The sequence below is a fragment of the Phlebotomus papatasi genome, chromosome 1, assembly GCF_024763615.1.
Source record: "Phlebotomus papatasi isolate M1 chromosome 1, Ppap_2.1, whole genome shotgun sequence".
Classification (NCBI taxonomy): Eukaryota; Metazoa; Arthropoda; class Insecta; order Diptera; family Psychodidae; genus Phlebotomus; species Phlebotomus papatasi.
Window position 1 is genome coordinate 85331085 of NC_077222.1, and position 10113 is coordinate 85341197.

The following is a 10113-nucleotide window of genomic DNA, read 5'->3' on the forward strand; positions in this document are numbered from 1 at the left end:
CCACACATGGCGCCAGGGTGTCATACCACTCACTCTGAAGCAGGTCAGGGAGAAAACCTTGAGATTGCAATAGGGGAGGGTTGCCAACGTCGAGGAGCGTTACGACACGATTGCTACTTTGTCGTTGTCTGGCGGAAAAATCTTCTACAATAGCAGGTTAGTGGTTTCCTTAATATTCCTTATAAGGCAAACTGTAACATCTTACTGTCTCTTCCTATCCGTGGCTAATTCTGCCCTGATCTCCCCTATCTAATTTCTCAGAATATATCATAGGGGAAAGTGCCTAGTTTATTAAAATATATTGCGGACTCACATTTATTCAGAAAAATATGAAAAATTGTCATTACGATCCTTGGGATCGTATTTACAGAGTATTATTATTATTATTAAATTTTGAACCTATAGGGAAAATTACTCTTCCTTCGAACGTTCATGCCTTCGAATAATGTGAATTTTCTTTTATTTTTCCTAAGAGATTTACACATTTTTATTGAATATTAGTTAGCTTATCATAAATTATTGATAATTACTTGAAAACTGTATATAAATCTCTAGGAAAAATAAAAGAAAATTTAAATTATTCGAAGGCATGAACTTTCGAAAGGAGAGTACTTTCCCCTAGACACTGTTTCAAAAAGGAACAGTTAATAAGAAATATTCCCACATTGATAGTACATGGTTTTGTCATTATTTTGGGTATCATGTTGCTGATGCTTGCATGCTTTTGATTGACAATCCGATTTCTGCGTGATATTCCACCCCGCGAACCGTGAATTCATTAGCACTGATGTTGCGGTCGATGTTCAGCAGCTCTATCAATTGCCCCATGAACACTCACCCCTAATCCTGGGACGACTATTTCAAAATATGACGTAATTGTCACGGGTGGTTTTACAAAACTCATGTCGTAATTTGATCCATCTATCAAATAATAATTTGACACACCAATCAAACATCTCCCAGGATATAGAGTTAGCGTGAGAATATTTCTTCATGTTGACGGTTTGTTAGCAATTTAATGTAATTCTTATCTCCTGATTGATTGTGCGTCCTTAACGGAAAAATGGAAAATATCGCGTCTTATCTGCCTTTCTATCGATATTTTTCGGGGGTGTTTTCCGCGGTATCCTTAAAATCAATTTCGTGTTCGTGTAAAGAAGAAAAGTGAAACTCATCAAATTGCTTCATAATCATGTTGGATTGAAAAGACATGATTTTGGTGGATGGAAAAGTAGAAAAAAACTGAGGGTGGATTCATGTGACATCTACTTTTGACACTGAACGATTATTTCCGTTTAAGAAGCCACGTGTCCGGTTGTTGGCCATCACCCGAAAATCACAAAAACATCACAAAGAAATACTCAGACGACAAAAGGGAATCCCAGATAATAATTGCTATTGCCACACAATAAGTTAATCTCATCTCTCATCTTGCAGATTGAGGGTGAAATTCGTCATTGAGTTTGGCTGATCGTGGTGAATGATTCTTTTTTATTCCCGGTCGAAGGTGAAAGGCGTGCTGGACAGAAAAAAAATAGATCCCTATATGAGAAATTAATTTACTTCGGATCAAATTTTACATTGTGGAAATTTTAATTAACACTCACGTACTCACCGCAAAATGAACAAGTCATTGAAACATCCATGCTTTTGTAAAACAGGAGGCACTTGGCAATATTGGCGTGTGCATAATGCGCGCCAAAATGAACACTTCATATAGCACATCGTTTGGGGCTCCTTTATTTAGTTGCTGCCTCCTCGCGCTTCTGCGGCGTCACATCAAATGGAAATGCTCTCTCTACCACTTTGTTGCCAAAGCCAGGAGTTTGGGTTAATATCCAATAATGCGGCGTGAAAGCATCAAACACCAATGTTCAGCATATATCCAAGATAAAGGGTGGATTTTCCATACAAATCACCGTGTGTGGAAACATGGGGAGGAGTGTTCCAAAAGAGGTATCGGCGTTTGATGTCTATTTGACAATTATTGTAATACGCATCCCTTTCCCAAAACGTAGGATGGTAGGATAATACGTGCATTTTTCGCACTTCCTAATTTCGTTTACTAAAGTAATTAAGAGAGTAAAAGGACTTAAAGAGAAATTGTAATTTCAATTTCCACAATTCATTAGCGGTTAGGCACTTTAGAACGCATTTAAATGTCTGGTAAAAAGCGAGATACATGGACGTTTGTAGGGGAGAGCGGGGCAGAATTAGCCATGGATAGAATTAAACAGTGAGATGTTATAGTTTGCCTTAGAATGAATATTGAGATCACTATTAATTCGAAGTAAGTAAACCTTAATTTTTTTTTAAAAGTTACATATAATGAAAAATTTCATTTCCTGGCTAATTCTGTTCCGACCCCTCGTAGGTTACGAAAAAAGTAGATAAGCTTTCTTATTTTGATGTACTGGCCTATATGTTTCATTTTGTTCATTGATTGTTCAGTTTACAAATTGGGTGGAATTCTTGTCAATCCCATCTAATAATACTAACAAAATCTCTCGATTTTAGATCGGACCGAAATTTTGGAAGAATGTATTATGTCGATTTTGTCACTCCTTGATCAGGAATATATGGGTGGTTAATAAACTTCCCTGGTCATTCGTCCATACGTTCGTTCGGTCGGCCCCTCTGACGAGTTTAATAGCTCCTAAACTAAGAGAGATATACGGACTTCAGACCTAAGACTTATCCATATAGATAAACTACTCTAAATTCTTATCAATCTTGATTTTTTGGAAAAAATTAACTTAGGATTGAATTATTAGAGATAAGTGACCTATAAGGTTCCCAAAAAGCAATAAAACAATAAAATTGTTTGCTATTCAGGATTTTGAGATCTTTTGGAACTAGTCTAACCTCAAGTCCGAAGACCGCTATATCGTTTTGCGGTTTTCGGCAAGGGTTATAATTTTATGAATACGTTTTCGATAAGCTTCTGGCTTAATTTCAAAATTACGTATGCAACGTATGGAACCTATGGAACATATGGAACGTATACGTATGGAATGACGTATGCAACAGACAGAGGAGGCAGCCAAAATCCCGAACGCCAAAATCCCGAAAGCCAAAATCCCGAACGCCAAAATCCTGAAAGCCAAAATCCCGAACGCCAAAATCCCGAAAGCCAAAATCCCGAAAGCCAAAATCCTGAAAGGGATAAAATTATATGGAGGAAAATGTTTAGAATAATTTCCCAAGACACAGAAGATTTCCCTTTGCTTCCAGCAAGCGCGGGTACAATCGAGGGAGTAGCTATGACATTTTTAAGAATTCGGGATTTTGGCTTTCGGCATTTTGGCTTTCAGGATTTTGGCTTTCGGGATTTTGACCGGGACCCAACGGACATATATATTCTATGAATATCCATTGCATTAAAATTAGCTCCTGCTGTCCCTATGTGTCCGCCGATTCCAATGTAAGCACAGTTAGTGTACGAATCCAAACCTTACGTGTTTCTTCCCCATTATTTTATTATACCTGATGAAGGGGACATAGATTCTCGAAACGTAGTGAGTTTTGAATATTTCCGTTCACCACTCATGATCCCCTATATTTTGACCTTTTCTTCCTTAAAGGGTTAAATCGTACACAGAGAGTTTCACTGTCAACAAGGAGTTTTGCAACCCTAATCGCTATATAATAAAACCTAATAATGTAGGGGAAAATTCCAAGCCCACGCTTTGTAAAATCCCAAGCTTCGTAATGATTAAATTTTTCCTATGTTTCTAAATGAATGCGACCGTTTAATATATTTTAAAAACTGGGCACTTTCTCCTAGAGAAACATAGAAAAACTTCCGTCATTACGAAGCTTGGGATCGTACGGATCACTTTCTCCTACATATGTACATCTAAAAATATTGTTTCCCTTAAAATCTAGTATCTCCGAAGGAAGTAAGTATGTCATTATTGAATTGAATTTTAATTATCTTCATCAAATTTTTTCACGCCTTTCATACGCCTATCGCCGTCTTAACATTGACTCTAACCATTAAAACTTAATAGTATAAGAGTCCCTTCATGTTATGTGTTTTGGTTCTACAATATCTGTCAGGCCCGATTATATGATCATAATTATAAACCTAGATGAGAATTGTAAGATCATAGAATACACTCTTAAGTAAAACATGTCATAAAGGATATTTCAGGAAAGAATGAATTCTTAAATTTATTTTAAGTATATTAAAAACGTAAAATCTGTAAAATGAAAAGTACCACAGACCAATTTGCGCAAGCAAAATTATTATTATTTTTTAAATTTTTTTTATTCTATTCTGTATGAAGAATAAAAGAGTGGAAGTTTTTCATTACTTTTGTTTGCTAACAAAATTCATTTGTAGGAATATCTAACATAATGAAGATTAAAACATAAGCACACCTTCGTATTTGCACTCTTCAAAAGCCATTTCTATTATGCTACTAAAGACTTTACGTGTAATGCTATTCTGAGTAGTAATTAATCTTGTACCATTTGAAGGACAGGTTGGTGGTCTGATTAATTAAGAAGATCGACCATCTGTCCCACTTTGAGGTCTATTTCAGTGCTCTTTTAGCCCCGACGCCAAATCACAAAGATCTCTGTGGTTGGATGACATCCTCTTTTGAGGTAAACATCCCATTATTGAGTACTTACCAATGTTTCCACCTCCATTGTCCGAATCGGTGTATTATTAGTGAGAAAAATAGTGTCATTGTCATTGTGTCATTTGTGATCAAATGGGAAGATAATCGCTCCTCGCCACATGAACTTGCTGGAAATGCTACTTCCATTGGGATTTTCAGTTCATCAGACTTTGTTGACACGCATCACAAAGTCCAAAAGGGGTTGTATTGTTTCTCTTTTTCACTTGGGGTAGATTTAACGCAATTATTTATCGGTGCGTGACATAATACCAATGAAGTGTTATTATTTCTACAATATTTTCCCTCAAAAGGCAACACAGGATACTTTTCACGACGAAGGGACAAAGAGCAGAGTTATTCTTTTGCTTCCAAATCTGTTTTCAGTTCAAATTGAGAGCAATTAGAGATTCCTCATTATTTAATTGAAGGGATGGGAGAGATTGTTATGACACAAAATATCAAAATAATTTTTGAATGAGAGATAAATAATTTTCACTTGTTGTCACAGTTACAGTGTTACCCTTCTTTTGTAAAATTCAGAACAAGATTTACGAGAAACACAGGAATGCTTTTGCTTTGCTAACAGAAGAATTTAAAGAAACTCAGTTTCGTTTGCATCTGTTTGATCTGCTGAAACTTTTTAATTTTTCATGTAAATCTTTTTTCAAGTAAACCCGTATTAAAGTCTGCCCATAATTTTTTAGGTCACGCCCTCTGCTGGACTACATAGGGGAAACTGGGGCACCACCAAACACGGGGTAGCACCAAACACTAATTTTTATTTCTAAACTACTTGGACTATCTCGACTTTTCATTCAGTGGGCAAGCATCCCTATAGTGCCTATAAATTCCTATCGGTCTTATCCTCTGATATCCAATATCCGATTAAAAAATTGCAGTGTTTGGTGGTACCCCGTGTTTGGTGGTGCCCCAGTTTCCCCTATATCAACTGAAGTTTATTTTTTTGAGTTTTCAGTATTTATTAAAAAAATTTTGAGAGAAGAGAAATACGCTGAAAAAGCTCAATTCTTTAAAGGGATTTTGCAGATATTCAATTAAATATTTTAGCAACCGCTTTTCTGTAAATAAAATTATTTATCTAAAACTATTTGACTAATATTTTGTCTCAATTCCCTCGATTGTTTTTTGGATTGAATTTATTTAAATTCTTTAAAGAGCAATTTAGTAATTTTTTATAGAAAAATTGGAATACCGTTGTAAGGGTATCGTACAAATTCGATTCTGTTTTTTTTTCTTACAACAAAATAAGCAAATTGGTTCCACATTTTAATCTGGTAATACTTTTCGTCTAAGAATATTAGCCAACCATAATCTAAATTCTTTCTTCCTGCTTTTATCTTGAGGGCTTTCTTGAAGGGTTTGAGAAATTAATAAAAATCGTGGAATTGCATGAAACTATCTGTTTGGATCCCACGAATCATTTTGTCTGACATGAATGTCACATCCAGATGAAGAGTAATGAGAATTCGTTCCTAAATTTATGATGTCAATGGCCATGGTAAATGTGCAATGAAGCTTTCAGAGCATATGGAGACACATGTAATATTCTTGTCCACTGTACCATCTTCCGCACATGATGTCGATCCTAATGAAATATTTCTGGTACCTCCTTCCCCATTCCAAAGACCATCTTACCCATGAGGGTGGATGGTCTTTTATTAGGGAAAATAATCCTAAATATTAGATAGTTTGAGCACAAGATTAGACGCACTTTTTCCGTCAAGGCTTGAGATTCCGAAAGGTTTTGCAATTCCTATTTTAAATAACTTACAGCTAACAAGGTGACAAATATGGACAATGGAAAAGCCAAATGCGGGAAAAAATATTTTCTCATACATGGAAGTTCACGTTCAATCTAATCGCATATTTCATGCAGAATTGTGAACTTGACGTTGAAAAAGAGTTTTAGAGCTTAAGCTCATGCAGTGGAAAAGTTCTTCTTACACCATCTCGCATACATTTTCAGTCCATATGACTTACAGTGAGTATATGTGGAAAATTATTATTATATTTTGCAGTATAAGTTGTGGCTTGTATGTGGAAAAAAAAGAATGATATAAAAATAAATAAGCAATGTTTACATTAGCAACAAAAAGGAGACACAAACTGAACACGTGCAAATGTTTCAAAGTTCTTTGTCTCGGCTTGTCGCACAATCTAACACACATACAGAGTGCATATAAAATTTTTAAATTAATTCTGACGTTTTCCCACTATTAGTTCTCACATTAAGACGCGCAATTAAATTATTAATAGACTGAGTACCATGCAATATCCACCGAGGAAGATGCGATATGAGCCACAATTTATGATGCAATGAAATGAAGAGTGTGAAATATTAATTGGATATTAAATTGTAAAATTTTCTGACTGAGGGTGTACGTATATTGACAATTCATTTCTTCATTCTTTTGCACTTGTCATCCTCATCTCACAATCGCATCACTTGCTCCTAGGGAAAAGAAAGATTCAATAAGCATAACTTACCTTTAAGGGATATACTCGTAATTAATTGAAATTAACCATTAATTAAAATTTTGCCGTAAGAAAAGTGAATGAGATAAAAAGAATGCAGTGTTAGGAATGCTAGGATTGTGATTTATGACTTTTTGCTGAGCACTTTGAAGGACATGTGCTATTTTTCATCCAAGTCTTCTCGCACAGCAAGAGTCATCCAGTGAGAAAGCATTCTGCAGGCGATGCATCAAGTGAGCCGAAGTGGCGGAAAATTCCTTCAAAGCTGACTCAGTAAGTGACAGGACTTGACTGACGTACTTCCATATTATCAACATGAAGGATTTCAACTTAATAATATACTTCAGTCGAAGCGAATCATTCAAGCGGATATCATTTTAAAGGTATTCAAGAGGAAAAAGGAACACTCAATGGGTCAAGTGGTAGAGCACTCGCTCTATGATGCAAGTGTCCCGGGTTTGAATCCCCTTTAGGTCACCAGGAATTTTTTTGGCGTTAAAGGTGTTCGAATTGCATCCAGTGAGCTTCACTGCACTTGATTCCACGGGCATGGGACTGACAACCTCATCCCGTACAAGAAAAAATAATAATACATGTCTAGCAATCCCCTTGCGGAAAGGCCTTGTTCCTTCATGGAATGCTGTGCCAGCATTATTATTAATATACTTCAGTCGAAGCGAATTTAGATGTTACTGATTTTAGCTTATTAGAAAGTAGATGCATCCTTACATCAAGTGACAGATTTAATTAGTAAGAATTAGAATTAGAGCATTCAGTAAAAATAATTAAACATTTATTCTGAACTACCATTAATAGTCACAGCCTAACCCAGGACTCTTATGCCAAAGACAGACTCATGTGCTGGACACACCTACGAGTGCCGAGGGACGGTTTAACGTACTAATAATCGAAATGATGATTAGATTACATTTCCATGAATTTACCACTAAGCCGTCTCTCGGATTGAGCCGAAAGTCTTCCGTAAACTGTAAGTCCGTACGACTTACAGTGAAGTATGTCGTGACTTGACTACTGCAATGGTAGCCGGGCTTTACGGGTACTTGTACTAATGCACAAATGGACTAATCATTATTCTGATTATAATTGTGTTAAGCTGTCTATCGACTTAAGCTTCAAATCTGTGCAGAACATTAGCCGTTCGAATCTTTTATGCAGCAATGTTATAATTTCTTACTTTTAGAAGAGAAACACCCCATGGAAAAGAGAATCCTAAATAAAAAATAAACGATTTCAGGCAGATCAAAGATGAATTAATAATTGAAATGAGCAACAATACAATAAAGAAAAATATGTATAATATCTAATATTGCAGGGAATAAGAACGTGAATAAAAAAGGTGTTTTTAGCCCGTGTTCCCTAGAAAGAAGAGTTTCAATTACTAGAAAATACTAGACTTTTTGTGACCGATTTTTTAATTCTGTGGTTCTTAAAAGTTATTTGCAAAGAACTTCGATCAAAATTTAAGAATCGATAGAGATTTCAAAAATTGACAGAATTTACGAATTATAACTGAAGGCTTGATACAGGGTGTTGCTTCATCGTAGACTTAAGCAAAGAAGTTTATACTTTAAGACGACTTTCCAAACTGGTTCTTTATAATCCTTGTGAATCATATGATCAGCCCCTTATAGCTGTTTGATACAATACCGGCCAAAATCCCGAAAGCCAAAATCCTGAACGACAAAATCCCGAAAAGGTAGAATCCAGAATAGGTCGAATTTTCGAAAACCAAAATCCCAAATGGGTCGACATACAGAATACACGTTTGATGATATGACAACATTAAATTTTCGGTAGCACGTGACGGTTATCAGTGGCTTTTTGTTTCTCACAAAAGAAGCTAACAATCGCCATAAGATTCTCCTCTCAAATTTGTAAAGAGCTTGTAGTCAGCAGGATTCTTTACAGAAGCTTAAACATCTTAATGTTAAAGTATCTGGACCAGACAATTTTTGGTATACTGAAATAGTGTAGTACCTAAACCTAACTAAATTCTAAAAAATCTAGAATAAGTTTATCTGTGTTTTTCAGTTTCGCTCCTGCAAATATTTATATGGCGCACAAAAAGTAGAGCTTTCGAATTTGCAGTATATAAATGGTTATAAAACTTTCTAACACTGAGAGAAATCCGAAAAAGTCAAAATAACATTCCGGAAATGTTAATTTTACCCTGCAGTATTGATCAAAAATCGGTGTAAATATTACCCTTTTTAGGTATATTATGGGTTAAAGTTACCCTTTTTTCATGTTGATTTTACCTTCAAAAGGTATAAAATTAACATTAAAAAATGTTGATATATTTTTACATCAGAAAAGTGTTAAAGTTATGACGAAAAAAAGTTAATCGTAGCCTCTTTTTTTCTTAGTGAAGTAAACGAATCTCTTTAATTCGGTAAGATGCCCGTAACCAGGGCGTGGACTATTTTAATCTCACATTGTCTTAATGATTCTTCCAGTTTTTAGGTATTGGGCAAGGTTTACTTGCTCGAGAAGTCTCGATGATTTAAGTCTTATAATTTCTGACAAGCTAAGATTGAATTAAATGATCTTCACAGCACTCTGGAATTGTATAATTACTAAAATTGTTACTAAATTATCTAAGTCCGAAGTTCCAAGACTTGTAATTCAAAAATTTAACCTATCCCTCTACTAAATAATATTGAAAAATTATGAATTTCATAAGGTTATGGTTTTTTAACACGGGGTTAAGACAGTAAGCTTAGCTGAATTCTCGAGTGTCTCCAAATGCTAGATAACAAAATATTTCAGTTATTTGTTAATATTTAATGTTTCTGTTATCCCTTACTATATTCAATCCTTTTTCTAATTTTTTCTAAAATTTTCTAAAATTTTTCTAAAATCTTTCCTGATAACAAATTAGAGAAGTTAAGCCGTAACGGCTAAACGGCAACAGGCTAAACCTTAGGTCTGAAGACCGTTATAAGAGAACGTGTTTTAAATTGTT